The following is a 17,163-nucleotide window of genomic DNA, read 5'->3' on the forward strand; positions in this document are numbered from 1 at the left end:
GGGTACAATTGCAATGTTTAAGAGGCATTTGGTTGGGGATATGAATAGGAAGGGTTTGGAGGGATATGGCCTGGGTGCTGCCAGGGGGAATTAGATTGGGTTGGAATATCTGGTCGGCATGGATGAGTTGGACCGAAGGGTCTGTTTCCGTGCTGTATACCTTTATGACTATGATGAGCATTCGGAGCGTGGCTCCTTCATCAGGTGATTGTGGAGTATAAAATCATAAGACAGAAAATGGTTGGAAAATCATTACAGTGCACTGAAATGATATATTGAAAAACCCTGGATTGTTAAGTTTTTCATTTTTTAGTATGAGCTGTTCATATCATTCATTTGAAAATTGCGGAATTTCCTGAAAGACATCTTCTTGAGATAATAAGGTTTTATAACAAAATGTGACATCTCAGTTCTGACAATGCATTAAAGGTGTGAATTCAGAGTCTGTCTGTATCCCAATCTTGAGTCAGACTGGTTCTATTTCCAAAGAGGAATTTACAAAATATTACATGGATTGAACAGCCTGTATATTGTGCATTTTTGAGAAAAATAGAATGTCTCTGCAAATATAATTCTGCAAATACAAATTCATCCCCATGGATGTATGTGTGTGTGAATGAGACAGAGAAAAGTCTATTTTGTGCTGTATATCCCTATGTCTACTTGATAACAGATGCTTTATTTCTGTTGGTGTAAATATTGTTGTAAATCATAGCGGGGTATGAATAGTTAGATGTTAGGGAGAGAGAATGCCTCAAGAGGGGCACTATAAGAATCCTGGGAGAGCCCTATTTCTGGTTTACTTCCTCATGAACAAACATTAAGCATGAGCATTTATTTATTTCTAATTTTGTTCTGTTTCTCTTGTTTGATTCCCAGCTAGGACTACACTCTGTGTCTGGATGGTTGACAGGTAGAGAGATTGTGGCTTGAGTCTTGAATAACTGAATGTTTTATTGTTCCAGAAGGTGTGGGGGTGGGGGTCAAGGCTTCAGCAGAAATCTAGCAGAGCAGAGAACAGACCAATATCTTACTCTGTGGGAAACTGAAATCCGAGCTGATCGTGGCTGATATATCCATTGGCTCAGCTCTTCCTCCCTGCATTATCCCAACTACCCTTAACTCCCTGACCATGCAAACCCATCCAATTGTGTCTTGAATATACTTAATGAAGATGCCTCTACTGCTTCCTTGGGCAGAGAATTCCAAAGATTGACTACTCTCCAGGAAAAGCAGTTCCTCATCTGTCCTAAATGGCACAGTGAGTAGCACTGCTGCCTCACAGCGCCAGAGACCCGGGTTCAATTCCTGCCTCGGGCAACTGTCTGTGTGGGTTTCCTCCGGGTGCTCTGGTTTCTTCCCACAGTCACAAAGATGTGTGGGTTAGGTGAATTGGCCATGCTAAATTGCCTGTAGTGTCAGGTTAAGGGGTAAATGTAGGGGAATGGGTCTGGGTAGGTTGTTCTTCAGGGGGTTGGGGAGGTCTTGTTGGGGGTGAAGGGCCTGTTCCCACATTAAGTAATCTAATATAATTTAAAATCTACTCCCCTTAACTTGAGGCCTGGTCTCATCCACCAGCAGAAATGACTGGATAGGATAGGGGTAAAAACAATGACTGCAGATGCTGGAAACCAGATTCTGGATTAGTGGTGCTGGAAGAGCACAGCAGTTCAGGCAGCATCCAAGGAGCTTTGAAATTGACGTTTCGGCCAAAAGTCCTTCATCAGGAAGAAAGGCAGAGAGCCTGAAGCTTGGAGAGATAAGCTAGAGGAGAGTGGGGGTGGGGAGAAAGTTGCATAGAGTACAATAGGTGAGTGGGGGAGGGGATGAAGGTGATAGGTCAGGGAGGAGAGGGTGGAGTTGATAGGTGGAAAAGGAGATAGGCAGGTAGGACAAGTCCGGACAAGTCATGGGGACAATGCTGAGTTGGAAGTTTGGAACTAGGGTGAGGTGGGGGAAGGGGAAATGAGGAAACTATTGAAGTCCACATTGATGCCTGGGCTGAGTTCGCCTGATTTTTGAACAACAAAGTGTGGATATTTATGTTGTGTGGTTGAGGTGTTTTTTTTTGAGTACTTTGTTTGTTGGATGCACGTTTAAAATGGAAGGCAAGACAATGGTTTTAAGACCACGACAGAACAGTTACGTTAGACAGCACCGAAACGGACCTTTCAGCCCAACTATTCCATGCTGACTATGTTCTCAAACTAAACTAGTGCCACTTGCCAGTGTTTGACCCACATCCCTCCGCACCGTGCCTACTCCGGTACTTATCCAAATGTCTGTTAAACGTTGCATCTGTACGTGCATCCACCACTACCTCTGGACATTCATTCCATACATGAACCACTCTCTGTTTATGAAAACCTTTTCCCGAATCGGTCCACGGCGTGCATTCATTAGCAGCAACCGAAAGGAAAGGGAAGTCAAAGATTGAATCCAAGAATGAAAAAAAAGGAAAAGGAGTTGAGAAGAGAGTGCCATACTCACAGATGGTTGACAGAGTAGGGAGGTTGCAGTCTGGAACAAACTCACTCTTCATTCCGAGACAGAGCAGCAGCAGATTCCGAAACTCGTGTTCCAACTTCTGCATTCAGACACTAGGAAGGCACTGATTAGCAGGAGGACCACTCACCTTCCGGTCCTCCAAGACTCCTGATTGGCCCACCAAAAGAAAGTCGCGTCGTGCGCTTTGCGTGCAGTGAGGAGCATGCGCAGTTTCATCCTTGTACCGACGAGCATGCGCAGTATGCTCTCTGGCGATGCTGCTGTTACTGACAGGATTTCAGTATCTGAATGCCAAGAGAAGTTAAAAAGGGGAGAGCCCCCCTTTCTTCCCTCTGTGATATTTACCTTTCCTACACGCCCCATGACTTTATAAATAGAAATAAGGTCACCCGACAACTTGTGGTCGTCAATGAGGCGACCAGAAGTGTACTCAGTCCTCTCCACGTGGTCTCACCAATATCCTGCACAACCACAACGTGATTTCCCAACTCCTGCACTGAACGGTGTGAACAATGAAGGAAAGTGTGCTAAACGCCTCTTTCACCACCCTGTCTACCAATGATGCAACTTTCAAAGAACTATGTCCCCGGTTTGGAGATGCCGGTGTTGGACTGGGGTGTACGAAGTTAAAATTCACACCACACCAGGTGATACTGCAACAGGCTCATTTGCAAGCATTAGCTTTTGGAGCACTGCTCCTTCATCAGGTGGTTTACTTGTAGCAACTGGAGTGAATCCAGAGAGGGAGCAGATTCTGCAAAGGTGCTCAAATACTTTCTATCTCTCTTTTGGGTATTTTCCTTGTGTATTCCCTCAGTTTGGCACGTATGCAGTTTGCCCCCTGAAAAATGATTTTTTTCCTCATGTTCACAATTAAAAGTGTAGTTTCTCATGGAACTGAGCCGCATTGAAAGGATTGGCATATTGATATATATATATATATATACACATATTTAGTTTAAGATTAGATTAGATTAGATTTGAATGAAGTTTTCCTCTAAACACACCTAAACCTATCTGGCTGCATGAGGGATTTCAGGTTTCTGTGTGCTGGGTATTATGTGATCAGCAGGCATCTGGTAAACTACAGTATCCCCCACCTATGTTATGTTCGTTTAAGTGTCCCGCCAATGATCACTTATTTTGTGATTTTTTTTGCAGGAAGACGTGCCGAAAGAAATCTGAAAACAAATGATACATCAACATCTGACAGAGCCACTTGATTCATTGGGACTTGAATATCAGCAGCCATTCCAATCAAGAAGACATGGTTGCTTTTGATTGCTTGAAAGATTTTGGAAACTGGTGCGGCAGGAAGAATACTGAGACACCGAGTGAGGGAGATTCAGTGCGCTGACTGTGAAAAGTGCTTCACACCATTTACTCAGCTTGGGGGAATCAAAGTCTCATCCCTCACGGTGGGGATAGACTATGTCCCCGTTCTGATTGTAATTTCAAACCCAGACCAACACAAGGAAAGCTCCCCCAATGGGGAAACCGTGGAAATGTGGGGGCTGAGGGAAAAGATTCCCTTCCCCATCCGTGCTGGAAACCCACAGACGTATTCACAGCAGGGAGAGGCCATTCACCTGCTCGGTGTGTAGGAAGGACTTCAGTCGGATCAGCCATCTGGAGACGCACGAGTGGGTCCACAAGGGAGAGAAGCCATTCACGTGCCCCATGTACGGGAGGGAGTTCACTCAATCAGCTGCACTGCTGACCCACCAGTGGGTCCACACCGGAGAGAGGCCGTTCACCTGCTGTCAATGCGGGGAGGGCTTCACTGCTCCTCCCACCTGGGGAGGCACCAGCGTGTTCACGTGCCATCGCAGGGGGGATGGAAGGGGCGATGGCCGAGCGCCGCTAATAACCCCGCTCTGGGGACTCTCAGGTTCGAATCCCGTCGCGGCAGATGGCAGAATTGGGATTCGGTCAGTAATCTGAACTTCAGAATCTAAGGATGAAACCATTTTCAGAGGGCAAAAACCCATCTGATTCTCTCATGTCCTTTTCAGTGATGGAAACTGCCGTTGCGGGAAAGGATTCACTCAGTCGTCCCAGCTGTATGCTTTACCCGGCTGTACGAAGGATCCAGTTACAAAGGGACAACTCAACTGACCAATAATAAAGAAAGTGTGGTGGGGGGAGTGGGAGTGAGTGTGTATGCCTTGTGATGTGGAGATCTGAAGCTGCAACAAAGTTGGGTCGCAGTAAAGGTTACCTGAACTCACCGTCAGGCTTAAACTCTCATTGAAAGCTGTGACATCCAACAGCTTCTCATTTCTTTCAGCCACCAGCACCGAGTTTCCAGTGTTGGTCTCAGAAGGAGCAGTGAATGAGTAGCTAGTATTGTTCGAAATTGTAAATTTTTCAGGACTGCAGGTTTATTGTTTCATTGGCATTGCAAAGTTTACTGGCAACAGTGGGAGGTGTGGGCTGTATTCACTGGAAACACAGTTTTAAAATGACACAAACACCAGGGTATAGTCCAACAGACTTATTTGGAAGCACTAGATTTTGGAGCGCTGTTCCTTCATCAGGTAGCTGTTGAGTAGGATGGTAAGACACAGAATATATAACAAAAGATTATAGTGTCATGCAACATAAATGATATGTTGAAGAAACCTGTTAAGTCTTTCATCTTTTAAAATGGGTTGCAGATTTTGGTTCATTAATCTGTAAATCCCAGAACTTCTTTTTAGTAACATTCTCCAGGTAACTTAATGTTTTATAAAGGGAGGTGACACCTCAGGTCAGACAATGCATGAGAGCTGTGAGGTTAGAGTCTTTCTGTATCCCAGTCTTGAATCAGACTGGTTCTATTTCCAAATACATAATCCTGCAAATGCAATTCACCCCAAAGACTTCTATGTGTGAGTGCATGCATGAGACAGAGCGTCTGTGTGTGCGCGTGTGCATGCTGGGTAAAGTGTGCATGTGATGGAGTATAATTGTGTGAGAAGGTGTGTGCATAAATGTGAGTGTGAGGGGTGTATCAATGTGTGTCTGAGAGAGAGCCTGTATATCAGAGAGGGTCTGCACGACCGTGTGAGTACTTGAGTGTGTGTGTGTGTGTGTGAGAGAGAGAGAGAGTTTGTGTGTGTATTGTGTAGCTGTGTCTCCTGTAGTGAGACATGGACCCAAGGTCTCAGCTGAGGTCATTCTCGTGTGTTCCAAACTTGTTATCAGCCTCTGCTCGGCCACTAGAAATGATTAAGCAGTTAAACAGTTTCACAACACACACCGGAGAGGGCAAGGTCTGAAACATTGATTCTCCTGCTACTTGGATGCTGCCTGACCTGCTGTGCTTTTTCAACACCACACTCTCGACTCTGATCTCCAGCATCTGCAGTTCTCACTTTCTCCTCATGGGCGAGATGGGACTTGTCTTTTATTCACTCTTACAGCCTGTCCTTTGTTGTGGCCTAACTGTGCATATATTAATGCAAGTTTCAGAAAGATTTCTACAGCTTGTTTTTTTTTTAACAAAGAACATTCTTCCAGACTTTAACAACGTTTCTGAATATATGATTTTAGCTATTCTCAATTTTAAAAATCAGTCATTTCTCGCACACCCTGTTTCCCAGGTAGAATCGTCACCACCCATTATCTCTCTCTCCTTAAAAGGACTTGATACAGCGATCAAAGAGGGCTGAGGCACCAGAAAGGACGGGGAGTGGCGCTGGTGGGGGTGGAGAAGGGAGAGAAATGGAGAGAGGGACAGAAGTTGGGGGGTAGAGAAGGACTGGGGTTCAGAGGGTTATGGGGAGAGAATGGGCAGGGAGCAGTGGGTGGGGAGAAAATGGACGGGGGGGCAGAGTGTGAAGAGAGAGACAGCACAATCCTATCTTCCCCAGAACTCGTATCAGTGTACCACGAACGAACCCAGTCCTCCCACAGCAGATTAGGGGCAATCATTTCTCAATATACGCGTGGCTAAGGCAGTGGAATCATATCATCCCTACAGGCCATTCACACCGACCTTCCCAACAGCATCCCATGCAGACCCACTCGACTCACAGCGCCAGACCTGGGTTCAATTCCCGCCTCAGGCGACTGACTGTGTGGAGTTTGCACGTTCTCCCCGTGTCTGTGAGGGTTTCTTCCGGGTGCTCCGGTTTCCTCCCACAGTCCAAACATGTGCAGGGTCAGGTGAATTGGCCATACTAAATTGCCCGTAGTGTTAGGTAAGGGGTAAATGTAGGGGTATGGGTGGGTTTCGCTTCGGCGGGTCGGTGTGGACTTGTTGGGCCGAAGGGCCTGTTTCCACACTGTAATATAATCTAATTATGCTACAGCTCTGCAATTCCAGGTAGCTATTTCCTGATGAAGGGTTTTGCCGGAAACGTCGATTCTCCTGCTCCTCGCACGCTGCCTGACCTGCTGTGCTTTTTCAGCACACACTCTGGACCCTAATCTCCAGCATCTGCAGTGGTCACTTTCGCCCTGTAGGGGGTGAATGTTCTATGCCGATTATTTTGAATCTCTTCAAATCTTTTCTCCTCACCCGAAACCTATACCCTCTAGTTTTGGAATACCTCTACCCTGGGGTAAAGACAGGAACGTTGAGCAGCCAGACAAAATGCAAAAGGAATAAAATGTCGAGGCATAGGGGAAAAAAAACATTTCGGCAGAAAAAAAATGGCGTTGGCATTTTTCTCTCATATTCGTATTTGGACACTTAAAAGTTGTCATGATCTGGAGGTGCCCGTGTTGGACTGGGGTGTACAAAGCTAAAAATCACACAACACCAGGTTACAGTCCAATCGGCTTCTTTAGAAACATTCAACTTTCGGAGCGTGGCTCCTTCATCAGGCGGTTGCGGAGTATAAGATCAGATCATAAATTTTTTGTTACCATGTTATACTCCACAACCGCCTGATGAAGGAGCAGCGCTCGAAAAACCGTGCTTCCAAATAAGCCTGTTGGACTATAACCAGATGTTTTGTGATTTTTAACTCTAAAAATTGTCAGTAACTCCAGCATCGTGACAGAGCATACTGAGCATGCTCCACGGTGTCAGTAAGCACTGCGCATGGCTGCCGGTGTCAGCATGCGATACCCCACACGTTCTCGGGTCAATGAATTCAATACACGGAGTGACACCGAACAATTCTTCCGCCGCCTTCGCCTCCGTGCCTTCTTCTTCAATCAAGACTCTCGCCCACCCTCTGACGACCCCTTCTCCCACCTCCAACACACCCCGTCCACCTGGACACCCCGTGCTGGCCTCCTACCTGCCCTCGACCTCTTCATAGCAAACTGCCGCCGCGATATTAACCGCTACCTGAACTCCCACACTCCTCCCACCCACTCCAACCTCTCACCCTCGGAACGCGCAGCCCTCCACTCCCTCCGTTCCAACCCCAACCTCACCATCAAACCAGCTGACAAGGGAGGCGCAGTAGTAGTTTGGCGCACTGACCTTTACACCGCTGAGGCCAAACGCCAGCTCGCAGATACCTCCTCCTACCGTCCCCTTGACCATGACCCCACCCCCCACCACCAAACCATCATCTCCCAGACCGTCCATAACCTCATCACCTCAGGGGACCTCCCATCCACCGCCTCCAACCTCATAGTCCCACAACCCCGCACGGCCCGTTTCTACCTCCTGCCCAAAATCCACAAACCTGACTGCCCCGGACGACCCATCGTCTCAGCCTGCTCCTGCCCAACCGAACTCATCTCGGCATACCTCGACACGGTCCTGTCCCCATTAGTCCAAGAACTCCCCACCTACGTTCGTGACACCACCCACGCCCTCCACCTCCTCCAGGATTTCCGCTTTCCCGGTCACCAACGCCTCATCTTCACCATGGACATCCAGTCCCTGTACACCTCCATTCCCCATCACGAAGGACTCAAAGCACTCCGTTTCTTCCTTTCCCGCCGTACCACCCAGTACCCTTCCACCGACACCCTCCTTCGACTGACCGAACTGGTCCTCACCCTGAACAACTTTTCTTTCCAATCCTCCCACTTTCTCCAAACAAAAGGAGTAGCCATGGGCACCCGCATGGGCCCCAGCTATGCCTGCCTCTTCGTAGGGTATGTGGAACAATCCATCTTCCGCAACTACACTGGCCCCACCCCCCATCTTTTCCTTCGCTACATTGATGACTGTATCGGCGCTACCTCGTGCTCCCACGAGGAGGTTGAACAGTTCATCCACTACACTAACACCTTCCACCCCGACCTCAAATTCACCTGGACAGTCTCGGACTCCTCCCTCCCCTTCCTAGACCTTTCTGTTTCTATCTCAGGCGACCGAATCAACACGGACATCTACTACAAACCAACCGACTCCCACAGCTACCTGGACTACACCTCCTCCCATCCTGCCCCCTGTAAAAACGCCATCCCATTCTCCCAATTCCTTCGTCTCTGCCGCATCTGCTCCCAGGAGGACCAGTTCAAAATACGTACAACACAGATGGCCTCCTTCTTCAAGGACCGCAATTTCCCCCCCGACGTGGTCGACGGTGCCCTCCACCGCATCTCCTCCACTTCCCGCTCCTCCGCCCTTGAGCCCCGCCCCTCCAACCGCCACCAGGACAGAACCCCACTGGTCCTCACCTACCACCCCACCAATCTCCATGTACAGCGCATCATCCGCCGCCATTTCCGCCACCTCCAAACAGACCCCAGCACCAAGGATATATTTCCCTCCCCTCCCCTATCAGCTTTCCGTAGAGACCACTCCCTCCGCGACTCCCTTGTCAGATCCACACCCCCCACCGACCCAACCACCACTCCCGGCACCTTCCCTTGCAACCGCAGGAGGTGCAACACTTGCGCCCTCACCTCCCCCCTCACTTCTCTCCAAGGCCCCAAGGGAAACTTCCATATCCGCCACAGATTCACCTGCACCTCCACCCACATCATCTACTGCATCCGCTGCAGCCGGTGTGGCCTCCTCTATATTGGGGAGACAGGCCGCCTACTTGCGGAGCGATTCAGAGAGCACCTCTGGGCCACCCGGATGAACCAACCCAACCAACCTGTGGCACAGCATTTCAACTCCCCCTCCCACTCCACCGAGGATATGCAGGTCATTGGACTCATCCACCGCCAAACCACAACAACCCGACGGTCGGAGGAGGAGCGTCTTATCTTCCGACTGGGAACCCTCCAACCGCAGGGGATGAACTTGGACTTCACCAGTTTCTTCATCCCCCCTCCCCCCACCTTGTCTCAGCCGGATCCCTCCAGCCCGGCACCGCCTTCCTGACCTGCAGTCTTCTTCTTGACCTCTCCGCCTCCATCCTACTCCGACCTATCACCCTCACCTTGACCTCTTTCCACCTATCACATTTCCAACTCCCCTCCTCCAAGTCCCTCCTCCCTACCTTTTATCTTCTCCTGCTGAACACTCTCTGCTCATTCCTGAAGAAGGGCCTGTGCCCGAAACGTCGAATCTCCTGTTCCCTGGATGCTGCCTGACCCGCTGTGCTGTTCCAGCAATAAAGTTTCAACTTTGATCTCCAGCATCTGCAGACCTCACTTTCTCCTCGGTGTCAGCAAAGTACTGCGCATACTCCTGGGTGTCCGCAGAAAAGGCGCACGAGCTCCTTTTCATGAACCAATGGAGAATCTTGGAGGATCCGAAGGAGTCTGGTGCTCCTGCCAATCAGAGTCGGCCGTTGTCGAAATGCGGAAGTTGGACCGTGAGCTCTGAAGCCGCTGATACTGCTCTTTTGTCACTGAATGAAGATTAAACCTCACCCCAGACTATAAATTCCTTCCTCTGTCTAAAATTTGTGAGTATAATAGTGTTTTTGTCAACACGTTTTCCATTTTCTTTTCATTCTGGGGTTCAATTATTGATTTGTAGCAACTGAAAGGAAAGAGTGAATCGAGGGAGGGGACAGTTGATCCAGGTCTGTGTCTCACTTTGCAAACGCAGTGCCACAATGTGAAGGTATAGTATTTGATGCATGTAAAATAAAAAGCAGAAAGGAGGTGCATTGTTTATGTAGTGATATATTGAGATGTGGCGAAAGTGAGATGCTGGAGATCAGAGTTGAAAAGTGTGGCGCTGGCAAACCACAGCAGGTAAGGCAGCAACTGAGGAGGAGAGTCGATGTTTCGGGCACGAGCTCTTCATCAGGAAAGATGTGTGGATGGACAAAGGGGCCTCAGCGTCCTTCGAAACCAGTTACTGCCAGTTGTCAGACAGGTGCAGCAAGCAATGAGCAAAGCAAGTGGTATATTAGCAAGAGGAATTGAGTTCAGAAGTGTGGATGTCTTTCAGCAGTTAGGCAGGTCATTGAATGTATTTAAGGCTGAGTTCATTTGACTTTGATGAACAAAGAAGTGGATGGTTTTGGGGGAAGGCAAGAAAATGGTTTTAAGATCAGTATAGAACAGTTACAGAGTCATACAGCACAGAAACAGACCCTTCAGTCCAACTAGTCCATGCTGACTATATTCACAAACTAAACTAGTCCCACCTGCCAATGTTTGGCCCATATCCTTCTGAAACTTTTCTATTTGTGCACTTATTCAAATTTATTTTAAATGTTGTTACTGTACCTGCATTCACTACGACATTCATTTGCCACACACTCCACTCTCTGAAATGAAAAATGTGCTCCTCATGTCTTTTTAAATTTTTTCTCCTCTCACCTTAAAAAGATTGCTCCCTATTTTTGAAACAGCAGCTGATATTGACCTCATCTATGCCCCTCGTGATTTTATAAACCTCAGTAAGGTCACCTCTCAACCTCCTATGTTCCAGTGAAAAAGTTCCAGCCTATTCACCTAGATGTAAGTCGATCCATATTCAGTTATGATCTGTTCAATGCTTGTGCAGGCTCGAAAAATCAAATGGCCAACTCCTGCTCCCAATTCTCTCACTGTGGCCAGGACAGCAAGAGACCATAAGACATAGGAGCAGAGATTAGGCCACTCAGCCCATCAGGTCTGTTCATACCATTCAATCGTGGCTGATAGGTTTCTCAACCCCATTCTCCCGCGCTCTCCCTGGAACTCTCCATCCCCATGATACTCAGGAACCTATCTACCTCAGTCTTAAATATCCTCAGTGACCTGGCCTCTACAACCTTCTGTAGAAATGAATTCCATAGATTCACCACTCTTTCACTGAAGAAGTATCTCCTTATCTGCGTTCTAAAACGCCTTCCCTTTACTCGAAGGCTGTGCCTCAGGTCCTAGTCTCTCCTACCAATGGAAACATCCTCTGAAAGTCTACTCTGTCCAGGCCATTCAGTATTCTGTATGTTTCCATTAGATCCCCTGAGTGTGGGCCTGTTAATCAGCATGAAACAGACCCTTCAGGATGAGGTACAGCAGGGATTAGGTTCAGCAATGAGAGAATGGAGGGAGAGTATGTGGGACAGAGATTTTCAGCTTCTAGGGAATAACAGAGGAAAGAGAGTTTAGCATAAATTAGAAGTGATTGGATGGGCCAAGGAGTAGCAGATGGGGTTTAATTCAGAGAAATATGAGATGTTGCATTTTGGTCCAGCAATCCAGGCAGGACTGACACAGTTAGGGGGTATGTCGCAGAACAAAGAGACCTTGGAGTGCAGGTTCATAATTCCTTGAATGTGGAGTCTTACACAGACAGTATAGTGAACAAGGTGTTTGGTATGCTTTCCTTTATTGGCCAGAGCATTCAGTATAGGAACTGGGAGATCATTTTGCGGCTGTACAGGACATTGGTTAGGCCACTTTTGGAATTCTGGTCTCTCTGATGTAGGAAAGATGTTATGAAACTTTGAGAGGGGTCAGAAGATATTTAGAAGGCTGTTGCCAGATTTGGAGGGTTTGAGCTGCAGGAAGAGGCTGAATCGGCCAGGGAGATATTTTCTTTGGAGCATCGGAGGCTGAGTGGTAACCTTTAAAGAAGTTTATAAGGGGCATGGATAGGGTGAATACCCAAGGTCTTTTCTCCATGATAGGGGAGTCCAGAACTAAAGGTGAGTAGGGAAAGTGACCTGAGGGGCAACATATTTTCAGACAGAGGGTGGAACGTGTATGGAATGAACTGCCAGAGGAAGTGGGGAGGCTGGTACAATGACAACATTTAAAAGCTACTGGATGGGTACTTGAACAGGAAGGATTCAGAGGGATGAGTCACATGCTAGCAAATGGGACTAGATTAGTTTGTGATATATAGTTGGCATGGATGAGTTGGGTCAAAGGGTCTGTTTCTGTGCTGTATGACTTTAATCATCTTCAGTGAAAGCAGAAGTGTTGTTGTGAAGACTGGACTTTCAAAGCAGCTTTCAAAAATGTTTTGCCCTTACTCAGAGCAGAAGAAGTTACAATGAAATCTTTCATTTGTGAGACAGCAACTGAATGAGTGAGTGAGTAAGTACATCTGGGATTTGGTGAAAAGTGGGAATTCATTGCACTGTGGGGATGAAGCCCTACCCTATCCAGTCATTTCTGCTGGTAGATGAGACTAGGCTGAAAATGTGTTGCTGGAAAAGCGCAGCAGGTCAGGCAGCATCCAGGGAACAGGAGAATCGACGTTTCGGGCATAAGCCCTTCTTCAGGAACCTTCAGGAACTTTCCTGAAGAAGGGCTTATGCCCGAAACGTCGATTCTCCTGTTCCCTGGATGTTGCCTGACCTGCTGCGCTTTTCCAGCAACACATTTTCAGCTCTGATCTCCAGCATCTGCAGACCTCACATTCTCCTCAGATTAGACTAGGCCCCAAGATTAGGGGAAGTAGATTTAGGACAGAGAGGAGGAGGAACTGCGTTTCCTGGAGAGTAGTGAAACTATGGAAGTCTCTGCCCAAGGAAGCAGAGAAGGCAGCTTCGTTAAGTATATTCAAGACACAATTAGATAGGCTTCTGCATAATTGGGGAATTAAGTATAGTTGGGACACTGCAGGGAGGAGGAGCTGAGATGATGGATAGATCAGCCATAATCTTAATGAATGGCAGAGTAGGCAGGACGGGCCAAATGGCTGACTCCTGCTTCTATTACTATGAACCTATAACCCTGCATTTCCCATGGCTAACCTAACTAACCTGCACATCCCTGGACACTATGGGCAATTTAGCCTGGCCAATCCAAATCAAGGCTGGTGAGCAATGTCATGATGCGGAAATGAACATCAGAGAATGATAGGGACAAGGAGAGTAAATATACCAGCAATGAAAACTGGATTCAGAAGATCACAAAAACTGAAACTAAAAACTGAATGTGAGCTGCATTGTAACAGAAGTGAATGAATTGACTGAACACATCGAAGAGAATAATTATGATCTGAGACTCCTTACAGGGACATGGCTTCAGGATGGCAAGGACTGGATCCTGAATATCGAGGGGGTAGTCAAATGGGAAGGTCAGTAAAGGTAGAGGGTTGGTGCTGCTCATCAAAGCACTGATCACAGGGTAGTCTGGTGTCAGCTTGGATTTCGTGTCCGGATTTCTCTGTCCTCGTTGATCTTCCTGTTCCCACAGAGTAAGATGTTGGTCTGTTCTCAGCTCTGCTGAAGCTTTAACACCCCCTTTTACATGTTTGGGAAAAATAAAACATTTAGTCAATCGAGACCCAATCCATAACCTCCCAGACTGTCAACCAGTCCAAGTAAATCTGAAGTAGGGGTCTCCCAGGATTCTGATAGTGCTCTACCTGAGGAATTCTCTCTCCCTTACATCTAACTATTAATATCCAGCTCTGATTTACAATCATACTTGCACCAACAGAAATAAAGCATCTGTTATCAAATAGACATATAGATATACAGCATGGAAACAGGGTTTCTCTATTACACACATAGAACCACACTCTCCATGGGGATGAATTTGTATTTGCATCATTACATTTGCAGATACATTCTATTTTGCTCAAAAATTCTAAATTGGAGGAAGGACAAATTTGACGGTATTAGGCAAGAACTTTCAAAAGCTGATTGTGCGCCAATGTTTGCAGGTAAAGGGACGGCTGGAAAATGGGAAGCCTTCAGAATTGTGATAACTGGAGACCAGAGAAAGTATATTCTTGTTAGGGTGAAAGGAAAGGCTGGTAGGTATAGGGAATGCTGGATGACTGGAGAAATTGAGGGTTTGGTTCAGAAAATGAAGGAAGCAAATGTCAGGTATAGACAGGATAGATCGAGTCAAGCCTGACAGTATAAAGGGAGTAGGAGTATACTTAAGAGAGAAATCTGAGGGGAAAACAGGGGACATGAGATAGCTTTGGCAACTAGAGTTAAGGAGAATCCAAAGGGTTTTTACAAATACATTAAGGACAAAAGAATAAGTAGGGAGAGAATAGGGCCCCTCAAAGATCAGCAAGGTGGCCTTTGTGTGAAACCGCTGGAGATGGGGGAGATACTAAACGGGTATTTTGCATCAGAGTTTACTGTGGAAAAGGACATGGAAGATATAGAATGTAGGGAAATAGATGGTGACATCTTGAAAAATGTCCATATTACAGAGGAGCAAGTGCTGGATGCCATAAAATGAATAGAAGTGGATAAATCCCCAGGACCTGATCAAGTATAACCTAGAACTCTGTGGGAATCTAGAGAAGTGATTGCTGGGGCTCTTGCTGAGATATTTGTATCATTGATAGTCACAGGTGAGGTGTCGGAAGACTGGAGGTTGATTAACGTTGTGCCACTGTTAAAGAAAGGTGGTAAAGACAAGCCACGGAACTATAGACCAGTGAGCCAGACGTCGGTGTTGTTGGAGGGAATCCAACTGAGGGACAAGATGTACATGTATTGGAAAGGCAAGGACTGATTATGAATAGTCAACGTGGCTTTACGTGTGGGAAATCATGTCTCACAAACTTGAATGAGTTTTTTTGAAGAACTAATGAAGGGAACTGATGAGAGCAGAGAATAGATGTGATCTATATGGACTTCAGTAAGGTGTTCGACAAGGTCCCTCATGGGAGACTGGTGAGCAAGGTTAGATCTCATGGAATACAGGGAGAACTTGCCACTTGGATACAGAACTGGCTCAAAGGTAGAAGGTGGTGGTGGTGGTGGTGGAGGGTTGTTTTTCTGACAGGAGGCCTGTGACCAGTGGAGTGCCACAAGGATCTGTGCTGGGTCCACTACTTTTCATCATTATATAAATGATTTGGATGTGAGCATAAGAGGTATAGTTATAAGTTTGCTGATGACACTAAAATTGGAGGTATAGTGGACAGCGAAGAAGGTTACCTCAGATTACAACGAGATCTTGATCAGATGGCCAATGGGCTGAGAAGTGGCAGATGGAGTTTAATTCAGATAAATGTGAGGTGCTGCATTTTGGGAAAGCAAATCTTAGCAGTACTTATACACTTAATGGTAAGGTCCTAGAGAGTTTTGCTGAACAAAGAGGTCTTGGAGTGCAGTTTCATAGCTCCTTGAAAGTGGAGTCGCAGGTAGTGAAGAATAGGATAGTGATTGGATAGTGAAGAAGGCATTTGGTCTGCTTTCCTTTAATTGTCAGAGTATTGAGTACAGGAATTGGGAGGTCATGTTGCGGCTGCACAGGACATTGGTTGGGCCACTGTTGGAATATTACGTGCAATTCTGGTCTCCTTCCTATCGGAAAGATATTGTGAAACTTGAAAGGGTTCAGAAATGATTTACAAGGATGTTGCTCAGATTGGAAGATTTGAGCTATAGGGAGAGGTTGAATAGGCTTGGGCTGTTTTCCCTGGAGCGTCAGAGGCTAAGGGGTGATCTTACAGAGATTTATAAAATCATGAGGGGCTTGGATAGGATAAATGTAGAAAGTCTTTCCCCTGGGGTGGGGAAGTCCAAAACTAGAGGGCATAGGTTTAGGGTGAAAGGGACCGAAGAGGCAACTTCTTCACTCAGGGGGTGGTATGTGTATGGAATGAGCCGCCAGAGGAAGTGGTGGAGGCTGGTCTGGATGGGCATATGAATAGGAAGAGTTTGGAGGGATATGGGCAAGTTGCTGGCAGGTGGGACTTGATTGGGTTGGGATATCTGGTCGTCATGGATGAGTTGGACTGAAGGGTCTGTTTCCATGCTGTCCATCTATGACTGTATAACTCTAAATGCACAATGTGCTGGCAGTCAATGCAGGCAGCCAATACATGTAATATTTTGTAAATTTCACTTTGCAAATCGAAGCGGGCTGACTCAAGATTGGGATACAGACAGACTCTGACCTCATTCCTTTCATGCATTATCTGAGCTGAGATGTCACCTTTTCTTATAAAACCTTAAGTTATCTCGAGAAGGAGCCTGACAGGAAGTTCTGGGACTTGCATATTATTGATACCTGCAACCCATTCTAAAAGATGAAAGACTTAACAATCCAGGTTTGTTCAGTATATAATTTCAGTGGCAGGACACTGTCATGTTTTTTCATAAATTCTGTGTCTTATGATCTTGTACTCCACAACCAACTGAACGCAGCACTTCGAAAGCTGGTGCTTCGAAATAAACTTGTTGGACTGTAACCTGGTATTGTGTTATATGTAACTCTGTCCAGGTTGGGGTGGATTCACCAAGTTAAATGACCCATAGTGTTCTGTTTTGGATGGATTCAGGTGGATTGGCAGTATTCAGTATCCTGAAGAAGGGCTAATGCCCGAAACGTCGATTCTCCTGTTCCCTAGATGCTGCCTGACCTGCTGCGCTTCTCCAGCAACACATTTCCATATCAGTATTCAGTTACCCATATCGTCGAGGG

The 17,163-nt window shown here is 46.7% G+C and overlaps 2 protein-coding genes across 4 annotated transcripts in view; one reads left to right on the top strand and one right to left on the bottom strand.

Moving 5' to 3' along the window:
• LOC148144635 (uncharacterized) overlaps positions 1 to 17,163 on the bottom strand; it is a 333,213-nt gene that overhangs the window by 209,012 nt on the left and 107,038 nt on the right. The gene's annotated exons all lie outside the window — the stretch shown is intronic.
• The window catches only part of LOC148144639 (uncharacterized), a 408,822-nt gene that overhangs the window by 18,724 nt on the left and 372,935 nt on the right, over positions 1 to 17,163 (top strand). For 2 of the 3 annotated variants that reach the window (XR_015751572.1, XR_015751571.1), the window contains exon 2: positions 3,670 to 5,884. The exons of the other annotated variant lie outside the window; for it this stretch is intronic. The gene's annotated coding sequence lies outside the window, so the exon portion shown is untranslated. Of the gene's footprint in view, positions 1 to 3,669; positions 5,885 to 17,163 lie in introns of those variants that run through there. 3 annotated transcript variants of the gene reach the window in all.

Source organism: Chiloscyllium plagiosum, unplaced genomic scaffold, assembly GCF_037043375.1.
Source record: "Chiloscyllium plagiosum isolate Xiang-an unplaced genomic scaffold, Cpla_swu_hap1 HiC_scaffold_27, whole genome shotgun sequence".
Classification (NCBI taxonomy): domain Eukaryota; kingdom Metazoa; phylum Chordata; class Chondrichthyes; order Orectolobiformes; family Hemiscylliidae; genus Chiloscyllium; species Chiloscyllium plagiosum.